The sequence below is a fragment of the Mustela erminea genome, chromosome 2, assembly GCF_009829155.1.
Source record: "Mustela erminea isolate mMusErm1 chromosome 2, mMusErm1.Pri, whole genome shotgun sequence".
NCBI classification, from domain to species: Eukaryota; Metazoa; Chordata; class Mammalia; order Carnivora; family Mustelidae; genus Mustela; species Mustela erminea.
The window spans coordinates 91,736,215-91,760,503 of NC_045615.1; the positions used below are offsets into that span (position 1 = coordinate 91,736,215).

General features: G+C 36.2%; 1 long non-coding RNA gene across 2 annotated transcripts in view; it reads right to left on the reverse strand.

Moving 5' to 3' along the window:
• Window positions 1-422: 422 nt before the first annotated feature.
• Window positions 423-24,289, reverse strand: part of LOC116584725 — a 34,501-nt gene continuing 10,634 nt past the window's right edge. Inside the window, exons 2-3 of one of the 2 annotated variants that reach the window (XR_004283304.1) lie at window positions 19,805-19,920; window positions 423-498 (exon numbers count right to left, since the gene is read on the reverse strand). This is a non-coding gene — a long non-coding RNA (uncharacterized LOC116584725). Of the gene's footprint in view, window positions 499-18,857; window positions 19,921-24,289 lie in introns of those variants that run through there. The other variant, XR_004283303.1, reaches the window with a different exon arrangement.

Here is a 24,289-nt window from a genome sequence, read left to right on the forward strand (position 1 = left end):
TGGGATTAAACACATGCACATTATCTACTCAAACACTTTATCTCCTTAGAGTACTCCTTACCAGCTTGGCATGGATAATTAGAAAAGCTCCTTTATATACATACACAGAGTTAATTACTACATTTGTGACAGTGTTATATGTTTATCATGCTTATTTTGGATTTACTATGGGGTGCCTGGGTGGCTCAATCTATTAAGAATCCAACTCTTGATTTCGACTTGGGTCATGATCTGGGCTCAGGTCATGATCTCGGGGTCCTGAAATCCAAGCCCCTGTTGGGCTCCGTGCTCAGCATGGAGTCTACTTATCCCCTCCCCTCTGTTCTTCCCCCAACTCATGTTCTCTCTTTCTCAAAGTAAATAAATAAAATCTTAAAAAAAAAATAATTTATCATATGGCACTGCAATGTATGTGAGTCCATATTTATTAGCTTACCTTAATATTCTAGAGGCTGTTTCATGCAGAGAGCATCTTATTCTTTCTTGCATCTTCTGTGACTGGTATGTAGAGATTCAAAATATGTATTGTGAATAAATAAATGGATAAGCATTTATCTTTGTGATGAATGACATGATACATTACTAGTGTGGAAAGGAGATGAATCATCATCAAAACGTATGCTAATAAGATTTCAGGAAGAGTAGTGAGCATACTGTAAAGAACCTGAGTGCTCACTGCTTTGCAATTAATGAATAGATATGCTTCCCAGTTGGCTCTGTCATACTGTTAATGACAAACATAACTTAAGGATATCTTTATAAATCAAAATATAATCCTCTGAGTGTAGGTTACTGAAAACATAGACAATCCTCATCTTATAAAAAGGTTGTATTAAAACAATTTCTTTTATTTCAAGCATTTGGATCTAAGGTGCTTTTTTACAAGAAAGTAGTATTGTGGACTATTGTTCATGTTTTCAAGAAGGTCACAAAACTCTGTATACTCATAAAATGCCTGATCATAGTGGTGAGTTCTTTTTCAGTTGTACTTAATTATTACTCTGAAACAGATGTGATCAAGACCAAATACTTTCTCCTTCTGAAGGACTGAGATTCTCCATCTCCACCAAAGTGTTCTTTAATCAGAATGCTGAATCTTTAGAGAAACAAAAGCAAAAATAAACTACTAGGACTGCATCAAGATAAAAACTTTTGCACAGGAAAGAAAACAATCAACAAAACTAAAAGACAGCCCATGGAATGGGAGAATACATTTGCAAGTGACATACCTGATAAAGGGTTGGTATCTAAAATATATAAAGAAATGATACAACTCAACACCCAAAAAACCAAATAATTCAGTTAAGATATGAATAGAAGTTTTTCCAAAGAAGACAAGCAAATGGCTAAAAGACACATGAAAAGAAGCTCAACATCACTCATCATCAGGGAAGTACAAATCAAAACTACAATGAGATACCACCTCACACCTGTCAGAATGGCTAAAATTAACAATGCAGGAAACAGAAAATGTTGACAAGGATTCAGAGAAGGGGGAGCCCTCTTAAACTGTTGGTGAGAATGTAAACTGGTGCAGCCCTTCAGAAAACAATATGGAGTTTGCTCAAAAAGTAATGTAGAATTACTGTATGGCCCAGCAATTGCACTCCCAGGTATTTACCCAAAGGATACAAAATGCAGATTCTAAGAAGTATTTGCACCCAGTGTTTATAGCAGCATTGTCAACAAGAGCTAAATTATAAAAGAACCCACATATCTATTGACTGATGAATGGATAAAGAAGAGGTCATATGTATTTACACACACACATGCACACACACACACACACACAATGGAATATTACTCAGCCATCAAAAAAAGAATGAAGTCTTTCCATCTGCAACAACATGGATGAGCTAGAGAGTATTATGCTAAGTGATATAAGTCAGTCAGAGAAAGACAAATACCATATGACTTCACTCATATGTGGAATTTAAGAAACAAAACAGATGGATGTAGGCAAAGAGGAAAAGAGGGGAGGGAGGCAAACCACAAGTCTAAACTATAGTGAAGAAACTGAGGGCTGCTAGAGAGGGAGTTAGGCAGGGGATGGGCTAGATGGGTGATGGGGATTAAGCAGGGCACTTTTGATGAGTACTGTGTGTTATATGTAAGTGATAAATCACTAAATTCTACTCCTGAAACAAATATTACACCAGATGTTAATGAACTAGAATTTAAATAAAAACTTGCAAGAGATGAAAAAGACCAAAAATTTTTTTACTTAAAATTAAAAAATAAAGACCCTTGTTAATGTCTGTTTGTCCAAATCTTTCAAAAGAAAAAGAAAAAAAGAAATAGAATTCTGAATCTTTGGCAATGAGTGGATTGGATTCAAGGACTTGGATTCAGGTTTTTATATTCCAATAGGTTACCTACATTTTTGCAATAACTTTCATGCAACTGAAAATGTAACATCTAGTTATAAACCCATGACATTTAGATTTCCATTATATCTTACATAGTGTGGTGGGTACTATAGAAGAAACACAGAGATCTAAGATTAGGTTTTAGAGTATGGAAAAAAATGAATAAATTAATGCCCCCACTATTTCATCACATAAAATACTCAATGATACTAGATGTGACTAGAAAATGTGAGCTGAGGATATTTCATATGCGTTCTTGAATGTTGTGCTAAAATTTTTACCAGGATGGATTAAGATGTCATTAAAAGCATTGGACATACACTTTAGAAAGTTTAAATAGGAAGTGGTAGATATAAAAGCATGGAAGGGACAAATACTGCCAAAGGATTATTTAGGCTATTGCAATAGTCTAATCTCTTTGCTTAAAATGGAGGAATAATAATCAAATGTCTCCAGTACAGGAACAAAAGCTTACATAAGGACAAAACTATTCTGAAACTTCACATATAATGGTTTTATAAGACAATGAGGATTACTAATCCTTAACACATCCATACTTATAGGAATTATGACATTTATGGTATGCATGAAAGCTCAAGTATTTATTTCATGTCAGGCACCTTTATATTAGGCACCTAACAACAAATAACTATCATTTGAGAAAATACCTCATTTTTGTGTCCACCACAATGAGGTACAATCAGGTTGTATGGAAATATTCAAAAAGAAGATGAAAATGCTTTGAGAAATATGTGATTTCCCCATCTGTTGCACAGAAAACATGGGTGGTTATACAACATATGTAAGTATGTCAACTCTGAAAGTCTGAAAATGATGCTAACAAAAAATTAACCTAACAAGAAAATTAAAGTGAAAAAAAAAAAAAAACTTTAACTGATGCTTGAAGAGACTGTGATATTAAGCATATTGAGGCAAGCCTAATTTTTTGGATCACTGACATCCCACTCTGTGGTGACTGCTTAAAAGAAAATATTAAGTTCCCTGAAGAAATGTGATAATTAAAGTATTTGGTGGCAACATATATGTCATCACTCTCTGGTATCTTCCTTTTCAAAATTTCACAGTGGAAGAAATACAAGCATGTAGTGGTTTATGGCAACTGTCTTACTCCTTGTCCACTCTTCCCTCCAGTCATCATGGATGAGAATTAGGGAAATGGATCTGGTGCAACTGGACTGGAGGGCTTAAGGGCTGGGATCTCTGATCACTCAGCTTATCCTTGTCTACTCCTCCTGTTAAATTTCTATTTGAGAATGAACTGCTATTTGAACCTATCCAACTTTATGACTTGGAGGGGATCTTAGCCAGTTTGGACTGCTGTAACAAAATGCCACTAACCAGCTAATTTATAAATAATAGAAATTTATTTCTCACAGTTCCAGAGATGGGAAGTCTAACCTCAAGGTGTCAGCATGGTTAGGTGAGGGCCTTCTTTCAGGTTACAGACTTTCATTATATTCTTATATGGTATACTAGGCTAAGGATCTCTCGGGAGCCTCTTTCATAAGAGCATTCCCATTCATGAAGATTTCACTCTTCTGTTCTAATCACCCCCAAAGACCTCCCTCCCCTTGTAATACCATCACCTTCAAGAGTTAGGATTTTGACATATGAATTCTGGGGACATACAAACGTTCAGACCATAGCAGAATGTCTGATAGAACCGAGATCGTAAAGCCTGTCATCTGTCATGACATTGGTAGCCTGTCATCTAGCATTCCTTATCTCTAGAACCCCAGCAACATGCCAAGAGCTACTTCTGAAAAGGCATGCAAACAGAAACCCAAGGGACTTTGTTGTCATTTTTCCACAGGCGCTTGACAAATACCACTTACTATATATTTTTCCAATCACTGGCATTTCTAACACCATAGGACTTCAGGTGTCCTATGGAGCTAGTGACAGAACAGCTTTCCCTATTGCCTAGAGCTGCAGCTGAGTCCTTTGTGTTCTAAATGCCACTCAAAATTTGGTAACCTCTGACATTCAAATCGGTATCACCCAGTATGTCAGGAGCAGTGTTCCCAGGTTTGGAATATGTTGCTTTAAGAACTTAAAGAAGTCTATCAAGAGCTGTGTTTCACTCCTTGTGGCTAGAGATTGACATGCCCCTGAATAAAAACTGACTGAAGTGACAGGTCACTGAATCTTAATTCTACCCCGTGGAGCATATGTGTGATAGAACAAGGCTCTAATAAGTTAGCTACCCTTTGTTCATCCTGATCAACTTGATACCTTCGTTTGAATGCATCAGTGTGATATCCTATGGGATTCCAGGCCGTATAGACCTCTTCAGAATATGACAGAAGGTAGAAGAGCTAACATATCACTTATGCAACACTTTCAGTGAATCTGTGGTCCGTCATAGGCAAATGCAAACTGTTTCTGATCTTCTTGGTGAACAAGAACAGCTGCATATCATATACCTGAGGCTTTATAAAACTACTCCAGTAATAATTCCACATCTATCATAGCATCTGTGAGTGGGGCTATCACTTGGTTGAGTTTGCAATGGTCTACAGTCATTTCCTATGACCCACCCAATTTCAGGTACCAGATTAGTGAAAGAAATGATAAGATAAAGAACATAATTCCTGACATTTTAGGTTTTTACTGGTAGAACTCATATTTGCCATATCCCCCCTCTCAGGATATAACACTACTTTTGATTTACTTCTTTGAAGTCATTTTTTAAGTTTTCCACTTGGTGTTCCCCAAAGGCCAAGTACCCAATGTGAGGTTTATTCCAACTGCCAAGTATATCAATCCCAATATTACACTCGGGAAGTTGGAAAATGACCACTGGGAGAGGATGTAGACTAAAGAGGCACAATGCGAGCTGTGCTTCAGCCAAGACTCCATTTACTGCCTTGTCCTGATAAATCTCCATTATGAGTGAGACCATGATGATACTTTAGGTCTCCAAGTATCAGTGCCAACTGAGACTTTTTGTCCAATAATCTTCAAAATGTGTAAGAACCACTTTCTCCAGTGGACCTGAGCAAATGACCATAGTTTTCTTTGGGCAAGGCCTGGAGGAATTACTATCATATATATTAATTGCAGTGTTGCAAGTTCTTCCATTTTAGGAACTTAGAGACCAGTTCAGTCAATAGATTTCAGATTTTAAAATTGACTCAGGACTGAGACCTAAATAAAAAAATCGTATTTTCAGTTACTAGCTCCTCTAATTCTTGCCTCTTTGTAGTTGTGGATGTTAAGTAACATCCTTTTGAGCTGCCTTTCTATTTTGTGCCTCAGAACACCACATTCTGTAAACCATCTCCATAGTTTTTTGTGGGTCAGTCCTCTTTCTAACACTCTAACCTTGCTGCTGCTTATCTAATTTCAGTTTCTTGGCCTATTTTGTGGGTAAGTGGTGCTATCTGGTCCCTATTATTTTGGGGTCTAATCATCCCTATGTGGAACTCAGCTCTGTGATCCAAATCCTCCCCTACACTTAGCCCTCATCTGCAGAAGAAATGAACTTTACAGTGATGCTGGTGCTCTTCTCACAATGTGCTCCTCATGTGTCTTCTGGATCCTGATCCCCAACATAATCTTGTAGTGGTTTTTGTTTTTTGTTTTTGTTTTTTTTTGTCACTTTACATAATATATCCATTGCAACATGTCCACTTAGCTTCAGCCTCTTTATTTCTTGCTCTACTATCTGCTAGGGCAACTTAATCATTTTCACATCCCTAAGCACCAACCAGTGCTTTTTCCAGGCTTCTCAAAGTCACCCCAGCAGTGAGTTCACTTTATCCTTCAGTGTCTTCACCAGGATTTTAAATACTCTGTCCCCAGGAGGTGCTCCAAAGTCAATTAATTCTTTGTCCTATCTTATATTCTGAATCTGTTCATCAAATTCCAATCTCCGAGGTAGTCTCCTGACTCTTATATGTGGTAGCGATTTTTTTACAGCGTTTGGATGTATAATCTTCTTTGTCCCCTGTCACCTAGTTATTGCCCTACTCTCCAGAAGAGGAGTTGAGCAGAGCTTCTTAGGAAATTCCTCTACCTGTTCTACTGAGAAGTTTCTTCAGTGTCTTTAGCACAGATGATATGCTAGCTCTTACTAGGGAAGGGTGAGAAACTCCCCAAGCCCTGAAGATTCAGGACAGTCTGTAGAGACAATATCCTTGGGGCAAAAATGGAGATTTTTCTGTCTCATCTGTTATGGTCCAATCCAGAGCTTTTCCATCCAGATCCCCGACCTTAACATACAAGATCATTTTTGCCTAAGGATCTAGTTGTCTCTGAAGTTCTGCAACCTTCGGTTTGCTACTCAGCTGTGCCTATTCCTCCTCTGCAACAGAAAAGGCTACCTTTAAATTACCAAAAGGACATTCTGACTCCTACCTCTAGACTTTAATTGCTGGTCTTCAGCTTCTTACTACCCCTCTGTAGGCCATCAAGGCAACTTGCCAGTAATCAACTGGTTGCACTATCTTTGCAGTCTTTGTTCCCCCCTCTATCTTTAAATTCCTCAATCACCTCACTTTTAAGACCTTTCCCCTCCACTGGGACATTTCCCAAGGTTATGATTAGTGAAATACTTGGTAATTGTGTTACCAATTCATTGCAGGTACTGTGCTCACATACCACTCAGATTTCTTCCATTTTGCCCACCAGATTGTCTCTTGCACATTTTCTGTGTTAATCCTGCTACTTCATAACAAGAACACCTGACATCCAAATTTTCCTCATTTAAACCAGTGTCTGGATATTCAGAGTATGCATTATACTATATGTCAATTATATCTAAGTAAAAAAAAAAAAAAGAAAGAAAGAACTATCGTAGGATACAGCATTCCCATTTCTTTGTTTGAGAGAATGTACACACACGTGGGTGTGTGTAAATGGGTGCAAATGAGCAGGGAGAGGGGCAGATGGAAAGGGAAAGAGAATCTTAAGCAGGTTCCACACCCAGGGCAGGGCCTGACTTAGGGCTTGATTTCAGGATCCTAACATCAGGACCTGAGCCAAAATCAAGAGTCAGATATTTGACCAACTGAGACACCCAGGTGCCCTCCTAGCAATCCATTTCTGGGTATATGTTCAAAGGGAATCAAATCATTATCTTGAAGAGATATCTATACTCCAATTTTCATAGCAGCATTATTCACAACAGCCAAGATACGAAAACAACCTAAATGTCCACTGACAGATGAATGGATAAAGAAGGTAGCATATATGTACATATATAGAATGGAGTATGATTCAGTCTTAAAAAAGAAAGAAATCCTACCATTTGTGACAATATCAATAAAACTTGAAGGCGTTATGCTAAGTGAAATAAGCCAGGAAGAGAAAGACAAATACTGCATACTGCAAGGAATCACTTATATGTGGAATCTAGAAAGAAAAAAAAAAAAGTATCAGGGGGCTCCTGGGTGGCTCAGTGGGTTAAGCCTCTGCCTTCAGCTCAGGTCATGATCTCAGGGTCCTGCGGTTGAACCCCGAATCAGGCTCTCTGCTCGGCAGGGAGCCTGCTTTCCCCTCTCTCTCTGTGCACTTGTGATCTCTCTCTCCCTGTCAAATAAATAAATAAAGTCTTAAAAAAAAAAAGTATCATACTGAAAGAAACAGATAGAAAACAAACAAAAACCCAGCCAGGGTTGGAGGAGAAATGAGAGATTGGTGAAAGAGTACACACTTTGAGTTCTAAGATGATTAAGGTTTTGAAATCTAATGTCTAATATATAACATGGTGACTATAGTTGATAACACTGTGTTATATAATTGAAATTGGCTGAGAATAAAACTTACATATTCATACCGAAAGAACAAAAGTGAATAACTGAGATGATGGATGTGTTAGTTAATTAACTCAATGTGAGGGAATCCTTTCACAATGTATACATGTATTAAATCATCAAATTATCATATTGTATACTTTAAGCATTTTACAATTTTTTCAGTTAAATCTCAATTACCCGTTAAACTGGAAATTAAAGTACCAGAAAATGCTCCTCCAACCCCCCACAAAACCCTGTGTTCCGGACATTACTGTTAATAGAGCCCTTTCTCATTCTCAAGTGTCTACTTTGCATGATTAGTTATAGGGGTATCCAGATTAGAACATAACTCCCCTATATTTTATGCACATTAAGATGTATACTCTTTATTGGTGATAAAATTATAACTTATTGAGTGTCCTGTGCCAGAGATACATTTTATATATATCATCTCACTTAATCAAATAAGCTATCACCTCTCATCTCTAAGAGAGATTAAATAATTTGTCAGAAATCATCTTGATGATTAGAGGTAGGAACAGAGTATGAAACCACATCAGTCTGATTCCATAACTTCTGTATTGTGACCCTTTCTGTTTATCTCTGCTGACACACTCTTTTAATAATTAACTGAGAACAGTTCCATTTCTGTCGCTAATTTCTCTGAACCTTAGTTTCCTCATGTCTAAAAGGAGGAGTTTGGCGGTGTAATTTCAAATGTTTCTTTTAAACCTAAAATTCTTTGACCTAAATTAATAGGCTGGCTTTATTACCATCTCTATCAAAGTGGATACTGTAGCCTGGATTTTGTCAAACCCAGGAGGAACAAACCCAATTAAAAACTTTAGTTGTACATGAACTCTTTTGAAAGAAGGTTTTTTGGGTAGTTCAGTTATTCTCTGAAAATCAAAAACATTTCTGCAAGGCCAACGCCTCAGAGATAACTTAATATTGTTCAATAATACCAAATACTGAGGCATAGCTATTCTTTTTCTTTAATTTTTATTTTTAGCATTGTTTCAACAATCAAATGGATCTATAAAGCCTATTAGAGCAATAACAGTCACGTGTTTTCATCCCATTCTTTTAGCTCTTTCTTTAGAAATATGTCTTCATATCTATAAATACTATGCTTACAGTGCTATTCTGTGACTTTTTTTAAAGCCAACATCTATTGGCTTCCTACTCTGAAAATTAAGACTGAATTCTCTTACTCTCCATGTTTCAAACCCCTGTTTCTGTGTGCACTTACACACACTGCACACTTCTCACTCCCTTCTCAGAATATGTTTATAATGTAATGTCATTACTTTAATATTCAGGGTTGATATTATGGTAAATAAGGGTTTGAAGATCAGTGGTAGTTTAGCCTTAATATGTATCAGGATGGTGTTTCCCTTCTGGCAGAACTTTGGTTTCCGGAGAATTATTTTTAATTATAATTTGCTCAGCTATCTAAGAACTTATCACTAATTTATTCTAAAATTTCTTCTGTTAGCATCAACCTCCCCTTAATAGAATTGAATACATCAGATATTTCATCTGTTTAATTTCTTCTTTTTTTTATTTTATTTTTATTTATTTGACAGACAGAGATCACAAATAGGCAGAGAGACAGGCAGAGAGAGAGAGGAAACAGGCTCCCTGCCGAGTAAAGAGCCCAATGTGGGGCTCAATCCCAGAACCCTGGGATCATGACCCGAGCCAAAGGCAGAGGCTTTAACCCACTGAGCCACCCAGGTGCCCCCCATCTGTTTAATTTCTTAAGGGAAATCTTTCCTCAGGGTTGCCAAGAGTCCCTAATCTTGGCTGAGTACTCTTAGGGCTTGTGACTGAGAATCTTCCTCTCTCATCCTTGAGATCTCTTTCTCCTCATTTTATGTTGGATTTTCTTCCTAGGTTACATAGGTTTTTTTTTTCTTTTTTTTTTTCTCCTTCCTGGTTTACTTCTTTATTTTGGTGAACTATGTCAACCAGTTACATCCTAAGAGGCAATGAAGATAATTTTGAGACTAAATGTCTGAAAAAAAAATTTCAGCCATTTAATTGATTTTTATTTAATTATATTTTACAAACAATTTCGCTCAGGATTTTGAAGGTACTGCTTTTTATTTTCTCCTGGTAGCCTGTGATATCAAGATATCTTAGGCCATTCTCATTCCTGATCCTTTTCATGTGACTTATATCTTCTCCCTTTCTGAAAACTTTTCAGACCTTCTCTTTGTCAAACTTCCATTTCAATTTGAGATAATTTGTTTGATAATTCACACTGCCCTGTTTTTGCTTGTTTTGTTTTGTTTGGTTGTTTGTTTTGTTTTTTGCATTTTAGAGGTACTGTTTTCAGGAAATGGAACACTGGTCTTCTAATTTTCCTAACTTCTCTCAAGTATTTCTCACCAAACTTTTTATTCTCCAACTTTTAGTTTTATCTTCCAACCTTTCAAATGAGTATTTTAAAATAATTACTGAACACAGACATGCATTTATGTCTTTTTCAGCTCTCTAAACACTCCTTTTGTTTCATGGCTTATAATATCTGCTCTTATTTTCTCTGAGTACATTAATAAATTATTTGATTTTTTAAAATCCCTGAATTGTTTCTGTTTTCTCAACACTCCTTTTTACTTATTCCTGTTGTGCATTTTGGCCTACCTTTCCTTTTAGAGGCTTCCTCTAATTAATGATCTCTAACTATTTGCTAATATTCATGCTTAGTGCACTAAAAAGAGAATTGGAAATTCTCTGCTGGGTGAAACTTATGGGATGGTAAAGCTTCAGGATAGATACTTCTCTTTCCTGTTTGGGAAGATGAAACTTATCTGTAAACATTCTGATGGCCAAGAGAAGAAAGGAACAGGAAGTCAGAACTCTTAATATGTGAACTTTCATGTAATCCTCTATTTTTAATGGCAAGTGTCCTAAGTTAAAGATACTAGGTGTTATGCACAACTAATGAGGGGTTGTGCAATGGAGGGGTTGGGGTACTGAATGTAGCTTTACCAACTGGTTGTGAATCTGGTACTGTAATACATCTTTTCTGATTCTAACTAGTCTTAATAGAATATACCTGGAGCTGTAACTAATTATGTACTATATGTTGGCTAATTGAACATAATAGTAATTTTAAAAAGATAGAAAGAAAGGAAATGTCTTTTAATACTGTTATCTTTATTTGAATTTTTCCTAAATTGTTAGGTATTTATGTAAAAGTTAAAGATGAATGCCTTCTGAATAAGTGTATTCAACATACAAATAAAAATGTAAAGAAAATACTCTAGAATTTGCAGATAAAGATGTAAAGGCATGACAAAATATATACTATGGTACCGTACATTTGGTGTATTCATATAGAATACCAAGTCACACTTGACAAAAGTATTCCAGTAAAGATCATGTTGGAGCTCAAGATAATAATAGGTCTCCCAGGTATACTACCCATTGTTCCATTCTGTAGCAAAGAGGCTATTCAACATCTTCAGCCTGATTCTGGAGAATTAAAAATCCTTTCCACTATATGTATTCATATAGAGACTCTACTATATTTGGGGAACTATTGTTGATTCCTCCATGATAATAACCTGCAAAGTCTTTACTTAGAATTGGACATTCTATTCTCCGTTATTTTATTTTGCATCAAGAATATGATATCAAAACTTCTGTCTATTATTTCTTTTCTCATTATTTTTCAGTATTGAGAACAAAGATAAATCCTCCCATGAGAAGATTCAAATCAGTATAATCATTTCAAAATCTTTAGTGAAGATTAGGCTTTCACATTTGATTCTCTCATCTCTTTACATAAAGTTCACAGGTTCTATCATAGGATGTATGATCGTTTTGGGAAGGAGTTGCTCAATTTTAAAAGCTTTCTCAAAATGAGGGAGGGTGGTTTATAATATATATAATCCTTTATAATGTGTTCTTCCTTGAGTCAGATGTGGATTATGGCAATGCCTACTTCTATGCACATATCAGACCTCATAAAATAAAATCTCATAAAATTCAACAAGCCGGAAGTATTTCTATCTTCTCTAAACTACATGGAAATTTCGAACAATGGAGGGGTTGGGGTACCGCATGTAGCTTTACCAACCGGTTGTGAATCTGGTACTGTAATACATCTTTTCTGATTCTAACTAGTCTTAATAGAATATACCTGGAGCTGTAAAAGGTTCTATTTTCACCATAGCACAGTGAGTTTTTAGGAACCTTTGGCAAGTGAAATAGCCCGTCCTCAATGCATGTGGTCTCTGTCTCTACTCTTTCCCTACAGAGAAAGATTATGTTCAGTTACTCAGAAAAGTTCTCACTATTCATCCATGGACTTACTCCCTCTCTTTCTTTAAACTGGCAGAGAGATTTTACTACGTATAACAAATAACCCAGCTAGTGTACCTCATCAGCCAATGCAACAACGCAAGGGAAGATCCAGGTGGCAGGTGGACAAGGACAACACTCTCTGTTCACTTCCCAACTGCACAGCTTAAATTGAAGCTCTCCTTTTGAAACCTTCACACTGATATAGACTACTACATTTTTGACTAGCTATCATTTGATACATCTTTCCTATTAAAATGGGAAATTAAATTATTAGTGTTAACACTATACGCATCTCATATTCATGTATTTACCAGGAATTAAAAGCCATTACGGATCAGGCAGAAGAATAGCCGAAGTATTACTACATATACAACAACAACAACAATAACGACAATGGTCAATTGCTCATAAATGTCATCATCCAGAAAGCTCATCAGCAGTATTCCTAAGAAAAGAAGTTAAAACCCACTTTATATTGACTCATATTGCCATACTTCAGGCAATGCTATTAACTGAACTGAACAATGCTAACACTGGGTTTATTAATACTGATTTTGATAATTTAAGACCGGCTATAAAAATATTATGCACATGGACAACAACCTCTCCTGATAGAGGAGTAGAGTGAGAAGGAATAAGTAAGCAAACAAATAAAAGAGTGCATAAATCAGCGAATGCAGTCTACTGTAATACAAATCCTCCAGATGAGTTAAGCTTGGGGGAAAAAATCTTTGTTCCGTTTCCACAATTTTTTGCTTCATATTTTTGCTACAAATGTTTGCTCTAAGTTTATAAGGGACTATTTTGGCAGTGGTATGGGGTAGACAGAATCCTTCCTCACAAAGTGTTTATTTTTTGCTTATTTTAATATTTAAAGTCTCTTAGAGAAATGCACATTTTCCTTTAATTGCCTTTTTTTTTTTTAACATACTGCACATTTTCAGAAGTAAATAGAAGGATCCATTTATCATAGGTCAAAGTGCATCCAAGATTCTATAATAGAATGTATTTAGAAATTCTCTAATTAGTCATTTTCACATGAACTAATTTGGATTTGCTCAAATATAAATAAGGCAAACTCAGTTACTTTTTTCATCACTTCCCAACTATTATCATCAAAAAATACTGGTTAAAAATATATTTCTGCTAAACCTAGTTATGGTTGCTATACATAGAATTTGACTAAAAATTAAATATAGTTATTGGCTATTAATGACAAACTCTATGACAAGAATGTACAGTAAATCAGAAATCTGTATTGCAGTTTTCCAATGGCTTACAAACACAGGCAGGTTGTTTAGACCAAAGCACTTCTCCTCCCATATGTAAACCAAATTTAAACAAATTATTGAATATCTAAGTTTATATTCTTCACTTTTAATGCAAATAATTCATCCTCTAATTTACAAAGAATTAGAGTGTCAGGGTTCATTTATCCCTCACATATATTTTCATAGATAGCAACCTCTTAAAAAAAAGAAGTCTAAAATCAGAATATGATCTTGTGGAGTAGAGACATTTTTAATGTAGTTCCTTTATTTTGAGATGTCTCTACAGATCCTGCCACCAATATCACCTATAGAATTTTAGGACAGAGATTTTCATAACTAGCAAACCAACAGTACAAAGAGAAATTATTTTCCTAGAAAATAATTGAGTTTGTGAAAAATAATGTAGAATGATAAGTACAAATAAAGCTCAAGGTAGGGAAAGATTTTTAAATGAACATGAACTCAGAGAGAAGTTGTAATTTGATACATATGCCGTGAACCCCCAGAGAGAAACAGCAATGTGGAATTGCCATTAGGTTTCTGGGAATGTGGAAACTTTATTTCGCATGCCAGGATATGTGAAACAAAGCCGAGTTCCCAAATGTGAAACTGTCTGGCAGGCAGAGTTTTATTTTTAAAAATTTTACAACTGTTGGTGAAAACTTCAGCCATTTCAAAACACTAGATAGATTTTTTTTTTAATCCTATAGCAAAAGAATTGATTTGTATTCACTCAAGTTTGATACTATCCAGAAAAGTTAAAGAGAAACAAATAGCTAGATAACTCAGGAAAGTATGTTTGCTTCTGACAGAAAAACAACAATAAAAACCATTTGGGTTTTATATTTAAGTATATTGCAGTATTCTTACTGACTAAGTAATGGAATGACATTCTTTGAATCAGAATGGGGTAGAAATAGGGGACAAATGCCTTAACAAAACAATAAAATACCAGTGAACAATTTTGGCTCTAAATGTACCATCTTTTTTCATGAATGTGCTAGTCTGCTTTTTCACCCATAACAATTAGGTTTTCCCATTATAAAAATGGGAATACTTGCAAATGAACTGAAACTTTACTCTCACAGAAATTTAATCTTTATATTTCTCCATCATATAGAATAATCAAATGTGGGACAATGTTTTAAAATAATATCCTGCTCATGTGATTGTTTCATTTTTTATGTTTTAAAAGGCATTATGTAATTACAATGTTATTTTGGGGATTTTTAATTCAAGCTTATTTTTCCATATTTTTATTCAATTTGCATTCATTTCTATTATTCCTCACATTAAAATTTCACATTTTATTAATTTATTTTTTAAAGATTTTATTTATTTATTTATTTGACAGAGAGAGATGCAGCAAGAGAGGGAACACTAAGCAGGGTGAGTGGGAGAGGGAGAAGCAGGATCCCCACTGAGGCAGCCCGATGAGGGGCTCCATCCCAGAACGCTGGGATCAGAACCTGAGCATAAGGCAGATGATTAAGGAGTGAGCCACTCAGGCACCCCTAAAATTTTATATATGTATATTTTTAAAGATTTTATTCATTCATTTTAAAGATTTTATTCAATCATAAGGCAGATGATTAAGGAGTGAGCCACTCAGGCACCCCTAAAATTTTATATATGTATATTTTTAAAGATTTTATTCATTCATTGACAGACAGAGATCACAAGTAGGCAGAGAGGCAGGCAGAGAGAGAGGAAGGGAAGCAGGCTTCCTGCTGAGCAGAGAGCCTGATGTGGGGCTCGATCCCAGGACCCCGGGATCAAGACATGAGCCGAAGGCAGAAGCTTTAAGCCACTGAGCCAACCAGGTGCCCCTAAAATTTTATATTTTAAATACATTAATTACAAGCAATGTACCTAATATCTTTAAAAACAATTATCAGTATGAAACCTGAGCTTTGCTAATGAATAATAGGAGGTTGTATTGAAAATCAATGAACAAAATAAGATGCACAGAATGTTTAGGAAATAGAGAATTTTTGTCTTGAATCTCTGTCTTGCATTTATCATTTCATTTCAATTTCTATATTGGTCTTTAGAATTAGATGAATCAGAGCAAATATAGCTAGTATGATTAAGCTTTTATGCAATTAATAGTTCTATGACCAGTAGTCACACATCACATCTTGAAAAAACAGAAAGTTAGATTTTTTTTGCCCCCAAAATGGATAAATGGATAAATGGATAAAATGGATAAAGAAGATGTGTATCTTTTTGGTATTTAGGTATCTGGAATTTTCTTATCTTTGGAATTTTATCTGGGTCTTTTTGCATTTATATCTTTGATTCATTCAAGCACTAATGCTACTTTTAATTTCTTATATGATCTGTTTCTATTTATTTATTTTTTTCCTCTTTGTGTTCTCCTTTATCTCTGGCTTTGAATTTCTCTCTTGAGACTTCTTTTTTTTTTTTTTTTTTAATTAAATTCTCATTTAGGAAAGTCACCATTTTAAAATTAACACCCTGCTCGGTAGATCTTGTCCTTGCGGTTCACCTGGGTAGCAGATAGATACTCTTGGATTTTACACATTTATTAATGAACTGGCATTTGAAGATATTCTTGACTGATATCGCCATCCTAGGGCGCTTGTTCTGCATACTAGCGTCCTTGAATTCCTGCCTCCAGGCTTCCCTAGTGTTATCTTTTGTCAAGTATCTTTTTTTTGGGGGGGGGGGGGTAAGATTTATTTATTTATTTGACAGAGAGCAAACACAAGTAGGCAGAGCAGCCAGCAGAGGGAGAGGGAGAAGCAGGCTCTCCACTGAGGGGGGAGCCCGATGTGGGACTCCATCCCAGGACCCTGGGACCATGACCTGAGCCGAAGGCAGCTGCTTAATTGACTGAGCCACCCAGATGCCCCCTTTGTCAGGTATTTTAAGGTGAGACTTAATATACAACATAGATTAAAAAATACTTCTGCAGTATTCTTTAAACCTATGAAACATGAAAGACCTTGCTTTTAAAATCTTCTCTTACTGACCAATAAAACACAATTGAGAACTTGGATGTCAATGTTAATATCCACAATTATGATATTTGGGAACTCCTCTTAAAGCTTTGGATTCTTTTGACAAAATTAATTGACAATATTAAGAAGCTCCACAAATAATAGACAATACTTGAGCTTTATATCATAGGCCTTCCCAGCCTGTGAGTAAGCAGGTCATGTTAACCTTTATCTCCAAACTGAAATGCTCTAAGAGATCCACTGCACAGGCCCAGGAGGTCCATGGTATTGCAATGAATGCCTTCTTTAATGTTTCCAGAAATCAGGATGCGATTTCATTATCCACAGACCAAGCCAGCTTATTATGGCTCAGTTTTGTTGTTCCACTGAAACTACACAACTTAATTCTGACTAGTCCAACAAGATGTTGCTTTGAAATGGCAGGGTTTTTTATTTTTTGCTTTTGTTTTAAGATGTGTTTATTTATTTTATTTTATTAATTTTTAACAAGTTTTTTTAAAGATTTTATTTATTTATTTGACAGATAGAGATCACAAGTAGGCAGAGAGGCAGGCAGAGAGAGAGAGGAGGAAGCAGGTTCCCTGCTGAGCAGAAAGCCAGATGCAGGGCTCAATTCCAGGACCCTGGGATCATGACCTGAGTGGAAGGCAGAGGCTTTAACCCACTGAGCCACCCAGGCACCTCTGTTTGTTTATTTTAAAGGGAGAGGGAGGGAGCATGCGTGAGTGGGAAGAGGGACAGGGAGAGAGGGAGAAAGGGAATCTTAAACAGACTCTCCGCTGAGCACAAGCCCTGAAACAGGGCTCTATCTCAGGATCCACTGGATCATTACCTGAGATGAAATCATGAGTCGGCCGTTTAACTGAGGGAGCCACAGAGGCAGCCTTTGAAACAGCAGTTTTATTCCTAACTCATCTGCCACCACTGCCATTGCTACTGCAGTTAGAATTCCACTTCATCATTCTCCTGAACTGGAAGGAAAGTGTCATTATCTATGATGGGTGAAGGGAGAAAATCTCATAGTAAGGTTTTTTAAGACTCAGAAATGTAAAGCAGTGAATTCTGTAAGTTTTGCCCCCTCCACTCTAGCCAACTAAGATGTCCTCCACCTTAGTTGCCCTGAGGCCCACAAACTCTCTCTCACAGAGGCTTTGCCATGACGACCGACTCTGGCCACCACTGTGAAGAGTTCTCACTGCCAATATTACTGCTTCTGCTTTAGATAGAATGAAAGATCCTCTGAAATTACAATCAAGAATACAACCTATGCTGGGAATTTCTGCACACCAGACTCTAGTTTCTATCTACCTGTCGCTGCTCTCCAGTACAAAGAAATTTATTAAATTTTGTCTGCTGTCTGTGATTACTATCCGTGGGAGGGGTAGTCCAAAGGAAAGTATGCTGTCATTATTGGAAGAAGATCCCATATTGCATTTGAATCTTCCTCCCCATTACCCTGTCATACACATTCAGGAGATTTGCCACATTCTAGCTTATTGTGGAAATTTCCTCTAAACCTAATAGCTTTACATAGATCCAAGATTTGCTTCCAAAATTTACATAAAGTGGTCTTAATCTCTTTTCTACTTTTACAGTTCTTTGTTATTTCTGTTCAATGTGTACTTAACGTCTCATTAGTTTTCACAGCTAGTTGCATTGCTTCACTATTAAGAGCTCTCCCATTTTTTCCCCCTTCCTTTTGTATTTCTTGATACACAAAACATAAAAAAGACATACAAACAAGGGTATGGAATGATTGCATAGAACCACAAACCCAGTAAGTTTAACACTATTTCCAACTCTGTATAATAACTGGCTGTATTTCATATCAAATCCTACTGAAACATGAATGGAATAAATAAATAAATATGAGAATGCGATCTTAACTTTTCCATTTTTAACATTCTCTTTGAAAAAATAGTTTAGATTATTTCTATTATTTTATGCAGCTTAAAAATTCTTGAATTTCTTTGAATCAGAATGGGGTAGAATTCTGTAACTTTATTTTTTTCTTCTTTCCTATAAAAATGTTTTGCCAAATTCTAATGCCGTGTTTTCTTTTCCTTTTCTTCTTTAGCTCATTTCTTCTGTTAACATATTTTACACATAATTTTAAGCAATTTATTGTCAAGTCATTGAATTTTGTGGGTTTTTTTTTTTCTTTTTGAAGTTCCATTGTGGTATCTGTACATAGTGCATACCACTTAGATATTCCTTCAAGGGGAACTACTGTTCAGGAAAACTGAGAAAACTGAGAGCCTCCAACTGCACAACTTTGGGTTCTCCATGGGGCTTAGGCTAAAGCTATATTTCATCAGGTCTGCGGCCAGTCACTGATCATGTCAAGGGTATAAAGATGGAATATCTGCCCAATATGTCATGCCTATAAGGAGAAACCATTCTCAGGATCTCTCTGTCCATTTTCTCAGAATAATTCTATAACATGAGCCCTTCCTATTCCATCCTCTTCTTTTTTCTCCATTGGTATTAGACCTGCATCATGTCACTAGGCTTTCTATCACTCTTGAGCCCTCCCTCTGTTACCTCAACAGGAATTTACCATAATAAATCTTACTTGTGTTTAATTATATCTTGATGTTTTCTTCTCAGATAATGTGAACAGTGAACATGGGTTCTGAGAGTAGTTTAAGAAAAGCAAAAAGATGAATTGGGTGGACTGGGTCACTTGCTGCCTGGCTAGCAAGGAGAATCCAATCCTAAGAACAATATAGAACATAAAGTGGTGACACGTTGCTTAATATTTCATTGGCAGTGGTAGGGAAATGCCTTGGTGGAAGGGAACACCCTCACAGGTAAGGATCAAGTCATTTGAAGGATTGGGGGATTGGGATTGGGAAAATATCATAAGAACAATGGATTTAGATGATTATTCTTGTTATACTGATGCACTATAGAGGAAACATAGTACAATGATGGACAATAAAGGATAGTTTGGACATGTGCAGTATGACAGTAAAAGATGACTACATTTTGTATCTCCTATCATAGAGACAAAAATACAAAGTCTGGAGAGCCTTCTAGAATTTCAAAGGCAGCACACTCCAGACTCAGAAATACTATATGGGCCCACATACCAGGAGATTCAGACGCTGTTAGGCTTGAGTGGGATCTGAACAGGAAAAGAGCTTCTTAGCAGGTCCTGGCTACAATTCAAGCAGCCGTTAGCCTGGGTCACAGTATCTGGCAGACTCTGTGGAGATAGAGATTTCAGTGGTGAGAATATACAAGTATAGTGTTTATAGCAAGGTCCAATGAAAGAATCATAATGCAGTTCCATGGGACTTGAGTGCAAGTCCATGCAATCTGTAATAAAAAATTGCAAGAGATAGCTTCTGAGTGCTATTGAGCCCTGGTAGAAAAAGAAGGCTGTCTATGGGACAACAACTGAATATTCATCCATATATACCCATTGTGAGCTGGTTATCAGATGGACACAGTCATAAAGTCAAAAGGGCCAGCAGCAGTGTATTGGAAATGGGACATCAGGAATCAATTCAAGAAAGATGAGACAGCATGAGTAAGCAAATGCGAAGACAGCCAAAATCAACTCAGACTGTATCCACACCCATCTTCTACCTCTACTTATGACCATATGGGCTGTATCTATGACTAGCTTAAGAGGAAGGGAAAAGCCCAACTTGATTTATAGATAGGACATCTAAGTTTGTGAATCCAAGCCAAAATGGATCACAGTTACATTGCAACTGTTTTCAGGGAGTGAGTTGAAAGACAGGGAAACATCTTCTAATAAACAAATCTGCAAATAGTGCACTTACGACACTTGAGTGGAAACAAAAGTAGCCCTAGGTGACACTATAGACAAATTCTTGTGCTGTGGCCAAAGACTTGGTCAGGTTGTCAGGGTCTCAAAGAAACAAAACGAAACAAAACAAAACAAATGCGTATGATTAAAGGAGGAAGGCTGGCAAGAAAATCAGTGGGTGGAGATATAAGATATGTAGAGGTACAGTGGAATTGGTTTGTATCACCCACTATCACCTACCAGAATGCCATCCTCATGGAAAAGGTACTGAAAACCAAGAAGAAAAGTGACTTAGTCAGTACATGTTACAGATTTTGTAAGTGGCTAACCATAGAGCCACCTCAAAAAGCACATAAACAAGGTAGACATGGTAGAACCGAAGGCTACACCGGATGCAACAATGTTCTCTTGTGTACCCAAACCAGTTTGACCGCCGTCACCTCCAAATGTCTTATATGCAGTAACAGAAACCCAAACAGAGTCCCTGATATGCTGTTATTTCTCAAGGAAGCCAACTGACCACTTGATGGAAAATTGACTACATTGGATCCCTTCTGTCCTCGGTGGGCCAGCAACATATTCTCCCTGGATATGGGTTTTATCATCTTGCCCACAGAGCTTCATCCTGCACTGCTAACTGGGGGCTAATGGATTTCCTGATCTATGAGTAGAGAACCCCACAAAACAGTGGTTTTTTTATTAGTTCTTCAGCCCCTTTTTTGCCAGCTTTTAAAATTCAGCAAATGCTGACAAAGGGGTAGCACTAACAGTGAGCCTCCCCTTCCTTTAGGATCTTGCTTTTCAAATCTCTGCTGTCTTAGCAGCCCTGAACTTAAAACTTTATCTTTCTGGCCACTCGGTATTTTTTGTTGTTCTTCTGGCTTCTCTGCTCCTTGCATATGGCCCTTTCCCTGTGTTATCTTCTCACGCAGAGATGAGAATCGGCAAGTGCCCTAAGAAGAAAAGCTTTACTTGAAGAGTGATGACTAATTTCTCCTTGGTTACCTTCTCTTAGCCTCTCTAGTCCTGGTTGTCTCAGCAGTTTCCAAATTGCTTCCAACAGAATTTTGTGGTTCTTGAATCAAAATTTCTAGGTGCATTACAGTGCTACAAGATACTTATTCCTAGCTGGAAGTAGGAATGTGCTATTTAACCTAAATAATACTCTAAGAAAAAAATGCCAAGGTTACTGCTGTACAGATTCACCATTTAGGAATGACATTTGTGATTTTTTTTTTTTTACAATATCCCAGTATCAATGTTCAGTAGATATTGAACATGTTCAATAGATACTGAACATTTCTTTGTTCATCTTAGTTTTTTTACCTCCATAAATGAAAAATCAATGAACGAGGGGAAAAAATAATAATTAGCTTTTTGAACTCACAATGTATGACAGAAAATATGTGTCTGAAATTCTTTATATGAATAAATATCTTCATGATAGTCTAGTACCCTCAAAAGTAAATATTTTCACAAATGAAGAAAACTGAAGCACACAGACATTAAGAAACTTACCTGAGGTAACCAAGCTAGTAAACAGTAGAGCCAGCAAGTGAATGGATGTTGTCCAGCTTCAGAGCTCAATGACTTAACAACTATTTTATTACAACAGTGAAAATATTTTAACAATATTAAATTTTAGTTAACTCCCATATCCTATCAAGAGAGAATGGAAAGCGGTAGAACAATGTTGAAACATACTAGCAACAAACTGATTTTTCTTCTTGATGTTTTAAAAAGGATGAAAAAAGAGTTGATAAAAGACACACTTGTCTTATATCATCTGATGCTACTTAATTCTAAGCCTGTTTACCAGCTAAAATCATTTCGTATATATATCCTGCCTTAGAAAACACTGTTCTAACCAATAAGTTAACCAAAATTATGTGTCATTGGATTTATCTAAAGAAATCAAGAGATAGATAGGCTTTGTACAAAAAAGTAAAATTTATACTTTTATAATTTTTTTAAAAAATTACATTTTTTTTTAAAGATTTTATTTATTTATTTGACAGAGAGAAATCACAAGTAGATGGAGAGGCAGGCAGAGAGAGAGAGAGGGAAGCAGGCTCTCCACTGAGCAGAGAGCCCGATGTGGGACTCGATCCCAGGACTCTGAGATCATGACCTGAGCCGAAGGCAGCGGCTTAACCCACTGAGCCACCTAGGCGCCCAAAAAATTACATTTTTAAATTTTTACTTTTTATACTTTTTTTTTGGTAAAACTCTAGGAGATTCACTCTAATAAACTGCTATTAAGGGACTTCAGATAAATTGATTATGTGTTAAAAACTACATAATAGTGACTTTCCACTTTAAATATCTTTTTTTTTTCACTTTAAATATCTTTGAAGTTATTTAGTCAAAATGAACAAATCCTTATCTTCATGGTTTTTAGATTTATGAGATTTGCCAATACAAGAAATAAAAAATAAAAATATTAAAAACATATCTTAACAATTGAGGCAAAATGGTAAAAAAACAAACAAACATAAAGGGGAGTGTTGTTTTATTTTTGTTTTAGTTAAATTGCCTCAGATATCTATAGTAATCAAATTCATTAGATAATTTAGCAAGTTTTTCCTAATATTTTTTCAAATACCCCCTTCAAAAACTGAACAAAGTATTTTTGTGAGGTCATATTGGTTGAGAGCTAGTAAATGCAGGTTAAGAAAACCAATAAGTCAAAATATCCTAAGAAAAACATCAGCTGACATACTGATTAGTTTTTTTATTCATTTCCAATGAATGCAAATGACTGAAAATCACCTGGCTTGAAATAAGTTTTCTCAAAATTTTCTCAATTTCTATACTCCAAAAAGGGCTTCTTCTTTTTTTTTTTTTTTAAATAAAGATTTTATTTATTTCAGAGAGAAAGAGAGCACCAACAGGGAGAGCAGCAAGCAGAGGAAGGAGACTCCCGCTGAACAACAAGCCTGATGTCAAACTAGATCCAAGGACCATGGGATCAGGACCTGAGTGGAAGGAAGATACATAACCAATTGAGCCACCCAGGCATCCCTCCAAAAAAGGCTTTATCCACACATTGAGTAATTATTACTTGGACCTATTTCTCTTTTACTTAGAGGCCCAATTATAACCAGATGTATACACAAGGGTTTGAGAAAATTAAAATATTATTAATTTTGTTTTTGGATAAAATCCTTCTATAATATTATGTGCCTTGTAACCTTGGGATCATTCAAATAACAGGAAAATGTCTGACATATAACCTGATTCCCAAAGCCAGACTTGCTGTCAAACGAAACAGTAAGAGCATATTTACTTCCTGTCACAAAAAGCTTGACTTTACTTTCCCAATTCAAATAAATAAATAAATGCATCAATCTGCATCCCATAACAACAAGCTCAGTTCTGGATTTTAATTCTGAGACACACAGGTAATTAGACGATATCAGATAGATGACAGAGAGACAGAGACATGGATAGCTAAAGCACGGGGCCTTGCTGTGAGTGTGATGCCTAATGATATAATGCTCTACCTCTTTCTTCCTCAAGGACAATGCATTATTTGATTAGAATTAAGCAATGCACAAGTTGTGGTCATTGAATGAAAATTATTGCAGCAAAATCCAGAAGTTATAAGAGCTTTACCTTTCTTTTGTAAGATGAGAGCATGATAATGAGGCAAAGGGAGATGAGAAAATAGAAGATGCCTGATGGATCACATCGCCCACTGGAAAGAATACATATGGAGACTGAAAATCTGGAAATTGATTGCCTTAAAATTATCTGTGCCCACTTACCATTTAAGAAGTCTTTCTGGGGGACG